Genomic DNA, 13,087 nt, shown 5'->3' with positions numbered 1-13,087 from the left:
ACATCTCTTATTAAATTCTAATTGGATGGGAATGTAAGCCAAGTAAAGCTTTATTGCCTGCTGCAAAAAGAAAGATGAGTCATACGTTATCTTTTAATAGACGCACTTGGTCATATTTAATCTCCTTAACTAACTGAACGTCGCATTTTGTTCTTTTGTTCCAAAGCGACGAGATAAAGAACATGAAAATCGTGGCCAAAGCTTAGCTTTGGAAGACATTATGCATTCAAAAGTGTTGAACACTAATGTTTTTCTGTGCGTGAATGCGTGCCATTCACCCCAGCAACAACCTGTTGCGTGACGAAGTGATCCATATACTATTCAATGTATCGTAATACGAATCTGCCATGGGAAAAACGCTCCATTCTTTTGTCCACTCCGAATGGAAATGACGTTCGTCTTGACAACTTTCAAGGACTTTGGATGCAACCCGATGACCTTGAATCCGGACAGAAAGCTTCGAAAAGAGTTATTTTCTAATTGAAGGTGCTTTAGGAGTTTCATGAGTTCAAAGGGGTCGCGCTTTCAGGATCATCAAATGAATCGTCATGATAAAACCAGATGAATCGTTCAGTCTTTTTAGTGATATCATTGCAAGGTTTAAAGGCTATGAAATGAAATTTATTTTTGTTCTTTATATATTGGTAATTGTGAAAATCAAGTGTAAGGTCTGTAGTTAAAGTTTAGTCAGTATTTCTAAAATAAATGGAACAATTTTTTCCCCAATTTTTGGAGAGAATGCCCTTTGTTATACTAGCAGATAAATCTGATATTCATCATTAAACATTCGGAAGAATTAAAGGCATTATTTTAACGTGCAAATATACGTATTTTTATCGATCATTTCTGAAAAAATCAACAGGAATGCTCTACTCGAGATTTTTTTTTTTGTATACTTAGTTTAGCTTAATCAATATGGGATTAAGATCTGTGGGGCAAGTTTGCAAATTTCTAAGCTTTGCTTTTACCAAACCAAATTGAATTTTAATTTAATCTTCCTGTAACCACTTTTTGTGTAGCAAATATTATGCTTAACTCAGGACTAAAATATTTAACATTTAAGGCATTAAAAATGTTTGGATCACTATTAACAGACTATGTTTAGATATATCGTTTATAACAATTTTAATTTTTGAAATAAAATCATAAGTAAACTACAAAACTATACCAATACACTAAATAGTTTAAACACAAGCTTGTATTGTGAGTTAATCAATCAAATGCAAAAATAAAAGAATAAAAGAAAAGAATATAAATATTCTATCAATGAATTTAAAATCGTGGGGAAAAAATCCTGTAATTAATGTTTCTCGCGGAAATATTGACATTTATACTTTAGGTGTGAGGATCACGTACAAAATTTCATCAATACAACTCATTTGGATTTTGAGTAATTGTGTCCTTTAACAAATGTACTTCCAAAAACAGTCTTTTCGAATCGATAGGTCTAAAATAACTTGACAATTATAACCACTTTATTTTTGTATAATTAGTATTTCTGAAAGTTAAAATATCAGTTCTATATCAAACCTCTATTCAGTATTATATAACCTCTCTAAATGCTAAAAGCGGGATTTATTTTCGCATTGATTGCGATATTGTGCCCACTCAAGCTATTGCGTACTTCTAAAGTTTAACCTAATTACTCGGAATTTACTTACGAAATATTGTGGAGAATAAGAAAGGAATAGATAGTCATTCCTGTCTCTCTCTCTCTCTCTCTCTTTTTTTTTTTTTTTTTTTTTTTTTTTTTTTGGTTTGGAAAATGACTGTAGTTTTAAGAAGGAAACTTCTAAGTACAAAAGAAATATAATATTTTTTTATGAAAATATTTTTTTTAAATCAATATGAAAATGAATATAAAATTTGCTTCTCATATTTAGGCTTTTATTAAGAAGTAAATTTTACTATATTCATTATATCTTTCAGTAAAATTTTGGTCCAGAAAATGTTCTTAGTTTAATTTAGGTATATTTCACCTGCTTAATTCAATATGCAATTCCTATATTTATGCAAAAAAAACAAAGGGTTCTTGATCATATTTTACATTGCCAGTGTTTTTTTAAGGAATGTACTTAACTTAAAAATAAGATTATTTTTCAAATAATATTTGATAATAAAACATAGAACATTAAATAGAAAACTTATTGCTTAAAAATAATAGTTTACTGGAAACATTTCATGTTACGAAATACTGATTCCATAAAAGCTTGACTTGATCCTCTCATTTCTATACTCTATTATTTATCATGAAGCCTTTTAAAAATTCTCAATCTTCCCTCAGATTCTTTATTATATTTTTCAATTTGAGCTTCCAATCAAAATTAATTCGAAGAATATTTTTACGAATTAAAATATTTTCAAAGGATGCTTTTTTTTATTAGTGAATTATCATAATATAAATTATCATAGATTTGGGTGATGACTCCAAGTGCCCTTACCTTTTCTCCTTCTATTGGAAAGCGGAACTTGAGTTTCTTTTTCAATTATTCTAGTAATTTTCTTTCTTTTTGTTGATTTTTTTTCTTGCATATCTTTAACTTTCTTGTATGCAAAGTATAGAGGAAGTGTCGCAATCGTTTTTAGAGTTTCGAATACAACAAAATTCGAACTCGACATTTTGACGAATCTCCTCATTTTTAAACCTCTCTGAGTCCTAAAAACACACTTTTTATGTTATGTATATTTGTCTGTGAACAAATTAACTCAAAAACGCTTTGAGCTGGACGGATGAAATTTAGTATATGGGCATATGGACTTAAGACCAAATTTGCAGATTTCTATTAAATTTTGACATAAATCCATTTAAAGGAAATCTGTTTATTTAGTTGATCAAATACAAGTAAACTCTAAAACTTTGAAGCACAAAGAGATAGATAAATAAAATTGGACACACGGATTCAGAATCTAACATATAGATTCTTATCAAATTTTAGATCAAATTTGTCAAGGGTTTGACCGTTTGACAGTCTTATTTTCGTATGCGTATAAAAGCAAGTCCAATGATTTAAATAAATGAAATTTGTTATGTGATATTTTGACTAAAATTTAGCTCTAAGTAAAATTTTGGCTTTAATTGCTGGAGAGAAAAGGAGTTTCTCTTTTTTTCTTTGGAGGAAATTTTTGCGTCAAATTCTTTAACAATTACTGTATTTTCTCATGATATAACTTTAATATAAAAAAATAAAAGTTTACTGAAAATTGCGGAATGTTAATTTAAACTTGATTTATTTTGATTGTTATTATTTATTGATAATGGATGTTTCATTTGATATTTAGTTTTTGAAATTAAGTTAAATTAGTAAGAAAACGGTAGAATATTTTTTCTGGTTATGAAAAGACTGTTGAGAGGCAGACTTTTGAAAGATGCTCTGTCTATAAAATAAGATACTTCTAACATAAAAGATGGATTAACACCGGCAGTCAGCATCTAGACAGCCATGAAATTTCTGCCTGGGTTCGTTGAATATTTATGTTCCGTTTCCTCACCTCGCAGCGAGTCATGCATACAACAGCAGTTATAAAGTTTGGGTTACACTGATATGACCCGTTTTGGTGGCCTGTGACCAAGGCAGCCGATTATATTCTATTTTTACGATTGACTTGTTGTAATAAAAGTGATTTCAACTACAATAAATACTTTATATCAAGCGTTATGCAAGGGAAATTGTATACTGCAAGTTAGTTTCATATAACAATTTATGGAACTGAATATATTATGCTAAATCACAATTTTTTTTTTTTATCTGAAGCAATAATTTTAAAATTTAAAGAAAATATTAATGAAAAATATCAAGTTGTTAAACTAATTTCTAGCAACTACTGTTTTATGAAGCACAGAAAAAAATGAGATAAAATTAATAACTCTTATTCGAAAAGAATGTTAATTCTTATTTGAGGGGTGTAAAAAAATTGCCAAGCGTTCAGAGTATTTGATTTTTGTTTTCTCGTACATAAAGTATTATCATCACAAAAATTTCAATTCGAGATAGTGAAGAAATCATCAGGTTTTAAACTTCCGTGAATCCTAGAAAAAGATTTTCTGAATTATAATACACTTCCGAGTATCCGTCCCTAATGTGGTGAAAGGGTAGGCCGAATAACAAAACCCCCGGATATGCCGGAGTTCTCCGAACTTATTTCTTTCTCCACCAATACCAGAAGAGGAAGTTTTTATACCAAACCTCAACTCTTTATAATACGTGTTTTCTTACTTCTTATTGAGTACTAAGCCCTCCATTCATCTCAGTGTGAACGCAGCCGCGGTCCGGTGAATCATAGAAGCAGTTGCCGGTAACGTGTCGAGTTAAAATAGAAGGCTCTGCACTTGTAGTTTATATATGCTTATATACTACAACGCACGTTTCAAGAATTTATTTGAGAAAGAGTAAATTAAAGTATGCTAAATGTTCACATTTTAAAATAAATTCTCTAATTTTCACTGTGTATACTCAAAGCATTAAGCATACCCCAAGAACAATTTATGAATACTGTACGTACTGTGCAGTTATAATTAGGAACAGTGGCAACAATTGTGATTCATTACACATTGATGAAACAATGAGCAGAACGCTTCTTTTGTCACAACTTATATTTTTCGACATATAGGAAGATCGTAGCAGATGCCCGTTTCCAATGCCTTGCCAATGTTGTCAATGCAACGCCTTGCCTTCCTCATTTAATTCAATGAAAAAAAATTAATTAGACCGGATGGTACGAAAGCCGGATAAGCACTAACCGAGCACTCGGGATTTTACAGTATACTTTTTTTTTTTTTTTGCTTAAAATCGCTCAGAGAATATATTAGTTGACTTATAGCTCCGCTTGTGACAGTTAAGTTTTTCTATTTTTTTTTTATTTGAAATATGATCATGCCACTGGGTTTCATCATTGATGGCTCTTCAAATGCGTTCTTTTGGAAACCGATACCCATCGGCAAGCCTGCAGAAGATTCAGAAACCCATTCGATCATAAATCAGCAAACTCGCTCATAAATTTACTTAGATGTCATGGAAAGCGGCTTCAGCTTGACAAGTAAATGAGATTTAATTCGTCTTAAATGCTTTGGAAACAAATTTGTGTTGCAATACAGCGTCATATAAAACGTAAATAAAACCTAACAACTCTCTGTTCTCTTTTCAGTTGAGAGTCGGCTTTTGTTGGGAAGTTTTTGCTTATAAATTTATACGCCAGTGATTTTTGTTTTGTTGTAAAAAGGGCATAGACAAAGGGAATATTTTAATAGCTGAAAATTGGACTACGATATTTCGATGAATCTTCTTTTTTCTGATCCATTGAGTGCTAAAAAAAAAACACCCCATTTTTGGGATTATTGCATGATTGTTTGCTCGAAAAGATAATAGATTAGATGAAATTTCGTGTATGGTTCTCTCTCTCTCTCTCTCACACACACACACACACACACACACACATAAAAATCCTATCGAATTTCGGACAAAATTCGTCTTACCGAAGTTTTTCTACTTTTTTATCCATGTGAATCTGAATATTATACACTCTCTCTCTCACACACAAATAATAATACCAGATAAACGAAATATCATATTTGATTTTAACACCCAAATTGAAATGTGTACCAAGTTGAAGACCTAATAAATCGTTTGGGAGAAATTCAAAATTCTAGTTTTTGGTTAGGTGAATAGTAGGATGGCGTGCTGGAACTCGATAATTCTTAACTTCCAGATATTACTATTACTGAAACGAAGGTGGCATAACAAATGACACATATCAAATGATCCAGATTATTTCTTACGATAATTATTTTTATGACTTTAATGTCTGACATAAAAGAGAAAATTCAATAATGTAAGCTTGTTTCCGTAACTTTTAAAAGAAATTTTCGTATTCGAAACATGCAAAATACTATAAATCATTATAGAATTAAAGAGAGGTTGATGTTCATAAATACTTTGACATACCGTACGTGAGTAAACTATTCTAAGCATAAAGCGAACATAATAAATTAAATAGAAATTTGATCAAATATATCTGTCGAAGTATTAACATTATTAATATTTTATATTATATAAATATATATTTTGTACAACTTTATTTAATAAATAAGTTAATAAACTCGTTAATCGAACTTTTCCAGTTCACTCAATCCATAGCCCTTGCCAGCTGCTTACTCTGCTTTACCGGAACTCCACAATACCGCGGTTGCCTGATGGTAATATCTCGAATTCAAAACCGGAGGGTTTTAGGTTCGAGGCCCGATTCTACCAAAGATTGTCATGTAAGCAGGTCTGGCCAAAGGTGCTCCCGCTGGTGTGGTGTGGGAGTTTGGAGATTGCGGCCCTAGCTCCAGTGTCATCCTTGTCATCTGACGGAGGTTCAAAGGTACGAAGTCCGTTCCAAAATAGTGCTAGTGTTGCTTTAAAACGGGACGTTAATATAACCAAACCAAACGGAACTCAATGACTGATCTAGAGTCCTAAGAAGTAGCGCATTTCCAGCTATGGAGATGGGTTCTGCGGCCCCCTGTAAGCCTTGAGGTGCTAGGCAGCTTTTTTAAAAATTACAAAGTGAATAAATTTACAAAAAAAAATTGTATAAATTATTAAATATGAAGATATCATTTACACTTTCTCAAATATAATTGTTCAGGTTCCTATATGTTTCATTATGTTTTCACACAGTTATTTGAATAAATATTAAACTATTTGCTTTAATGATATTTAATTTAATATCATTATCGTTAATATCATCAAACGCAGATGCTACATAGCTTCGATTTATAATAAAAGAATAAAAATACATATATATTTACTAAGTAAAAAAAAAAAAAAAAACCCTAGAATGCATCATTAACATGTTCTAAATGTGCCGTGGAATTAAATTGACCATCTTATTACAGGTGAGACCTCGTAATGTGCTCACAAAATATCTAAATTGTCACTGCTCCTAACTAGAATGCCTCCACGATGTGGATGCTCTTAACGCAATAATAGTAAAAATCTCCTTTTCTCAATCGAAAGTTATAAACTTCAACTATCCGTATGCGTTGAAGTGGAACCGACAGTAATATTTATCCCATAATTCAAGAGCTTAAAACACTATGGAAAAAATACTTTCAGATTTCTTTGATGAATTCAGTGATAGTAACGGATGACTTGTACAATTTTCTGTGAATATTCTTTGCATTTTGAGTTTCAGCGTGGAAAAAAAAAAAGCTTAACCATTTTTGATGATGCTATAAAGATTGAACGGGCAAGAGGATGGCATGGATTGGAAAATAGATTTCGGAACGGGATATAAGCATAATGGTAGCTTTTAGAATATTCATTCATAAAGATATGAAAGTGCAATAGACTTACAAAATACGAGAAAATAACTTTCAAATTTTTTCCATGATAATTTAAAAATATGGTAATAAATAGTCATTGTTATCTTGAAAAAGTTTTTCGATATTTCCAAAAACTAATGAATATGTGACAATAATATAGCTCTGTCAAAATATGTAAATAAAAAACGACGATATGTTTTTTTTTAAAGGGAAAGATATTTTTCGATACAAACGTTTGATGTCAATGATATCTCTTGATTTAAACTTAGTGACTAAATTATCATTATCCTTGTAGACTATTCGACGAAAAGGGATTGTCCATAAATTTAGACAAAAAGGACATGGGTGTTATGTTTTGTCTCATGCATTCTTCCAAAGAAAAATAGTGCATGAGACAAATCCCAATAGTATACCGTACAGAAGTAGTACAATATTGTGAAATCGTGTTGTATATGTATTGATACAGATAAGTCTTTTCATACGTAATTTCTTTCTTTGGCAAACCCCAAAGAATATCTCGAGGCAAGAATAAATCCTTTAGGAGAAAATCCCTTTTTTAAAAATGGTTAGTTCTTAAATAAAGGGATAAATAAATGGATATTTCATGAACTTTTTTTCCACAGAATATTCATGATTCAAATTGATTTTTTCTGGAAAATGAAAACCTCTTAATTTAGGAGCATATACAAGTAGGGTTGGAGGTTTTCTCAAATGATTTGGTTTATTTATTTTATAAGTTACTATAGAATATTGTTTTATTATTTTATATGGGCCAGAAAAAGTAGGACTTAATTTTCTTGTATTAGGATAATTAAATTCTTCATAAACAATAAGATCACCTGAATCAAACATTTTTCTATTAACCGAGTATTATATCTTAATTTATTTTTGTTATGAAAGTCAATTGCTCTTTGTAAAACCAAAATAAGAATTTCGTTTACAGCCTCATAATATTTATTTTGTCTTGAAGGAAAGTCAAAAGATAATGTGTCATTACATTTAACAAGTACGCTGGTGGATGTTTAGTTATTGAAAGAGGCATAAAATTATATTCATTGAGAACCGACTCTAGTAATTTTGTGCATTGAACCTTAACTGATGAATAATTTATCTTACTTTTATGTCTATTTATTAAAGATTGATTGACTTGTTCAACTTTATCATGAGTCTGAAAAGGATGAACTTAAGTTAAAAAATGTTTAGCATTATAGATTCTAAGAATATTTTGAATCTAGAAATAAATGCAACATTTCTATCAGTTAATAATTTTGCAGATTCTTGAATTTTGTTATCTTATTTAAAAATATTAATGTAAGTTTCAGAATTTTAATTTATTTGATGAAAAAGCCAAAACATTAATACCTTGTTTCATGGGCGATTACAGTATGCAGATTCTTGTTGTTGTTGAATTGTAATAGTTAAAACGTCCAATTATATCAACATTAATGTACTTAAGAGCTTTAATTGTGGGAGGCATCTGTTGTTTCAAATCAAGTTTCTTTTTCGTTCTTTTCTTAATAAAATAGCATATAGGACAATGTTTTAGAAATTCAGAAATATCCTAAATAATATTAGGCCAATATTATAGATGAGAAATTAATTTAATCAGCATTTGATCATCAGGATGAACAAATTATTTACGAGTTTGATTTCATAATGTGTTAAATTAGGGACCAAATCAACTTTTCTAAAATTCATGCTCTATTATCTATTTTACTACAAAGCTAATAAAAAAGAAACCGTTAAAGAAAAGGAGGTTAAATAGGCAAAGTAGATAACTGATTAGTTCCCACAACTTTCAAGGCTCCCAAGATCTTGAGTTTTAAGGGCAACTTTTGGTTTATATAATTTTGTGCTTTTCATCTGATACATATTTTTTAAGTTTCAAAATCTTTTTGAATTTTTATATTGATATTTCTAAAAGCTCTTGCAAATTAGTGGGAACTTCTTTTGCTGTTGTCACGGAATAGACCTGGAATCTTTGTATTTCAATATTTATAATGCATTAAAAAATATTGTAATTTTTTAACCATTTTGTTTAAAACTATAATGTAACTTCTTTAAACTTGAAACACTGAAAAAAATCTCTTGTAGGTTACTTGCAATGAAATATTTTGAAATTTTGGTTTTTCGTATCATAAGTTACTTAAATTGTTTGTATAGAGATTAAATCAAAATCAATAAAAATAGATGCTCTTGGTAGAAGTTACAAAGTATTTCAAAACTTGCATTCCGTAAGGGATCCTACTGAATATATCGGGCCTAAGATAATTTAATGAAAGCTTATGAGAGAATCGTATGGAAAATACCGTTTGAGAACGATACTAAACTTTAGAAAATGCATAAGTCATTCTAATTCATGAAGCTTAAATTCAATTGGAGCAAATGGAAAATGAAATGCAATTTCCTTGTATTTCATGAAGAAACCGTGAATGATCAACAAAAAGTCTATTCTGTTTTTCATGTTATACAAAAAAAGAGATTTTCCTTTCTATCTGCACGGTTTTTTTTTCTCGCAAAATTCCTTTCATGAATGAGTGTCACATAAGTTAAAGAGTTAGTGGCAGGTGTTCTATTGTTCTGAAAGTTTCTGACTCGTTTCCAGATGTAAGGATTCGCAGATGTTTCGACATCTAAATGTTTAGATCGTGTTGTTCTTAGCGCTTCTCAAGCAGAATACTACAGATTAAATGATCATTTTATTCTGAAATATTTTTTTCTTTTCCTTTTGTTTTTATGAACGATAAAATAAAAGGCAAAGAATAAACACTGTTGTCATATTTTATATAATTGAAAATAATGTTTTTAGGTTGGTATACTTTCTGTAAATTGCATGGTTCAAAAATCGAACAAAGAGAATGTAATATTTTGCAGGGCAGACCATTGATCCTAGAGCTAATAAATTTTACATGCAATTATTTTCTTGGCCAGTAGATGCGACTAATAAAGATGATTGTCAAAGTTTTTAACTAATTATACATTAAGCAAAGTTTTAATTTTTGAATTCCAATTATTTTGGTTTGCACTATCGCACGAAAAACAGTTTTATACCAGTTTAGAATTTTTTTAAAAAGGCTTTTCACTACTAACCAATTTTATTTCCGTGTTATCTTTCAAAATTAGTATTAATCAGAATCTGTAATAATGCGTTTTTAAAGTTGTCATGAAATTCAAAACAATTTTATATACTCAATTTTATACTGTAATCTTTTATTTACATGCTTTTGCCACTGTTATGTTTATGAAAAAAAATTATTAATTTCAAAACAGAATTTTTATTTTCCTTTTATTAATTTTTAATTTTTTTTGCAAATAATTATGAATTAGGAAGGTTAAATAAAACATTAATAAAACTACAAAAGTGCCCGAATATGTTTATTAATCAATATAAAAGTTTTGTTTTAAACGTTCATTAAAAGTGCTTTATTTGTAGACTACGAATACCATGGTCATTAAATTATTAATCTACATGAACAAATTCAAGTTTTTTTCTGAATCCAATTAAAAAAGGCCTGCATGTTCGTCCTTGGAACTTAATATTTCGATTGTTCGAATCGCACTTCCCTTCATTATACATACAGGAAATTTCGCTAATAGTTAAAAAAAAAAATGTTGCGTTATCACGCGTTAAGTTAAGGACACATTCATAATGTCCGCATTCTTTATTCTTTTATTGAATAAATTTAACTTTTTAATCGTTAAATTTTCGTTTTTTTAGGGGGGGGGGGTCCGTTATCGTTTCACTAACCATCCTCTGATTCAGATTACCCTTTTGAGGTGCAGAACATAAAACTATTGAATTTCAGGTGGAAATGGATTAAATTAAATTAAATACATAATAGGCAAATAAAATAAGAAAATAATTTTTTTCGTACATTTGCATATAAGTTAGGGGGTGGTTTCATTTTGAGGCATTGTGGCAAATCTTAGCGACATACATAGTTGAGAAAAAATAAAAGGCATTGATTGCCCCGCCCACTTTTTTCCTTTCTTGACTTTAAGGAGGATGTATTTCTTTTTTAAATTTAATGTTTCTATTCACAGTCAAATGGTAAATTTTGACAAAATGAAGTAAAAATAAAAAAATTAGCTACTCATCACTTTTATGAAAGCTGGTTTCAATATCTTGGGTATAAAAAAACAAAATTCATATTAATGTAATTTTATACAAGATAATTCTCAAATTATTAAAACTTTTAACAAAATCTAAATGCTACTTAATTATTTAATTGAATATTTCTTTTAAATAATAAAACATATATTCTCTTAGAATTATAAAACATATTATAAGTAACTTGGAAGATATAATTAATTTGGAATGTTGTTCGAATAATGTTCTAAAATTTTAACGATATTTGACATTAATTTGAATGCGTTCAAGGGCATAGTTCCTCTTCATTAAATGAAAGCATAAAAATTAAATTTCCTTGAAAATAAATATAAAAAAATTTAGAGATCTCATGATTGTCTACAACAGGAAGTCCTCTAGGCAGTCACATAAGGTGACTATTTGGTAATCTTGCCTTGATCGCCTAAGTGTTACCGAACACTAGAGAGAAGTTTCAATTCCAGATTATTTTTGTGTCGAGTGTCAGTGTCTATGAATGACTTCATTTGGTTTATAATTTCAAAAATGTGAGCAGAGTGCTTCGCATTTAAATCTATCAAGTGATTAATTTAAGAAATCTGACACACAATCATAAATAATGCTTATATACGCAAAATTTTAAATTAAAGTAAAAATTATTTTCAGTCCAAGATCATTAATTGTTTTAGCATGAACGCTATAATTTTAACCTTCTAAACGGCTTAAAAGTGACTATTTCTCATACATGAATAAATGGATATACATGAATACATTATTAAATACATCTGAATTTTTTTTCTTTGTTTTGTTTTTCCTTAAGATAGAACATTTTTGACATACATCTCAATTGTCATTAAAATAAAAATAAATTCATTTTTATTTCTATTTTAATTACAAGTAAAATGACATCTGTAAGATTATTCTTCCATGTAATACATGTTCCAGGAAATAATGTTGTAAATGAATGTTTTAGTTATTTTTAATTTAGGGATTTGAAAGTTCTCATATTAAAAGTTAATCAATTGAAATCCTTTGCAAATATTATATATATTCTTGGACCATTTTTGAATTAAAACCTGAATGACGTATCTTTACTTCAGAATCTTATTGGTGATTTGTAGAGAAATGTATGTATTCATAAAACGAATCCTCTTTATTATGTTATTTTGATTCATTCTTATTAATTTTCTTTTTTAAAATTCCCGAAGAGAAAATTTTAAGGATAAAATTCAAACAGTGATTTAATTAGAATCTAAAATTAAAAGCAATTATAATCGAAATTAAATTATAAGAAAAATGAAGATAAGATTAATAAAATGGTCGGTTAATTTTTTTTCTATCCAATAGCCATTCTAAACTTAACCCTGTAATGTAGGTGTAGCCATTTGGCTACAAGTTTTTATTTTGATTTATAAGTTACATATGACTGTTCCGAAGGGCAATATGGAGTGCATGGAAATCCCTTTTTAATTGCGTTTCGATAAACATTTGCCGAAAACACCGAAGTATGGCAAGAGCGAAACCAGAATAACATTTCAACTGGAAAACTTTAAAAAATACAAAGTTGGCTATTGTGAGAATAATTCTACCATTGAAAATGCTACGAAAAAATTTTTATTTCCATTGTAAAAAATATTTTAGTAAAAAGTGGCTTTTATTTTTATTGCAGAATTGTTATAATATGTTTTGTGTTG

The sequence above is a fragment of the Argiope bruennichi genome, chromosome 9 (genome assembly GCF_947563725.1).
Source record: "Argiope bruennichi chromosome 9, qqArgBrue1.1, whole genome shotgun sequence".
Lineage (NCBI taxonomy): Eukaryota > Metazoa > Arthropoda > Arachnida > Araneae > Araneidae > Argiope > Argiope bruennichi.
The sequence above is the reverse complement of the archived record's forward strand: the minus strand, read 5'-3'. Positions refer to the sequence as shown.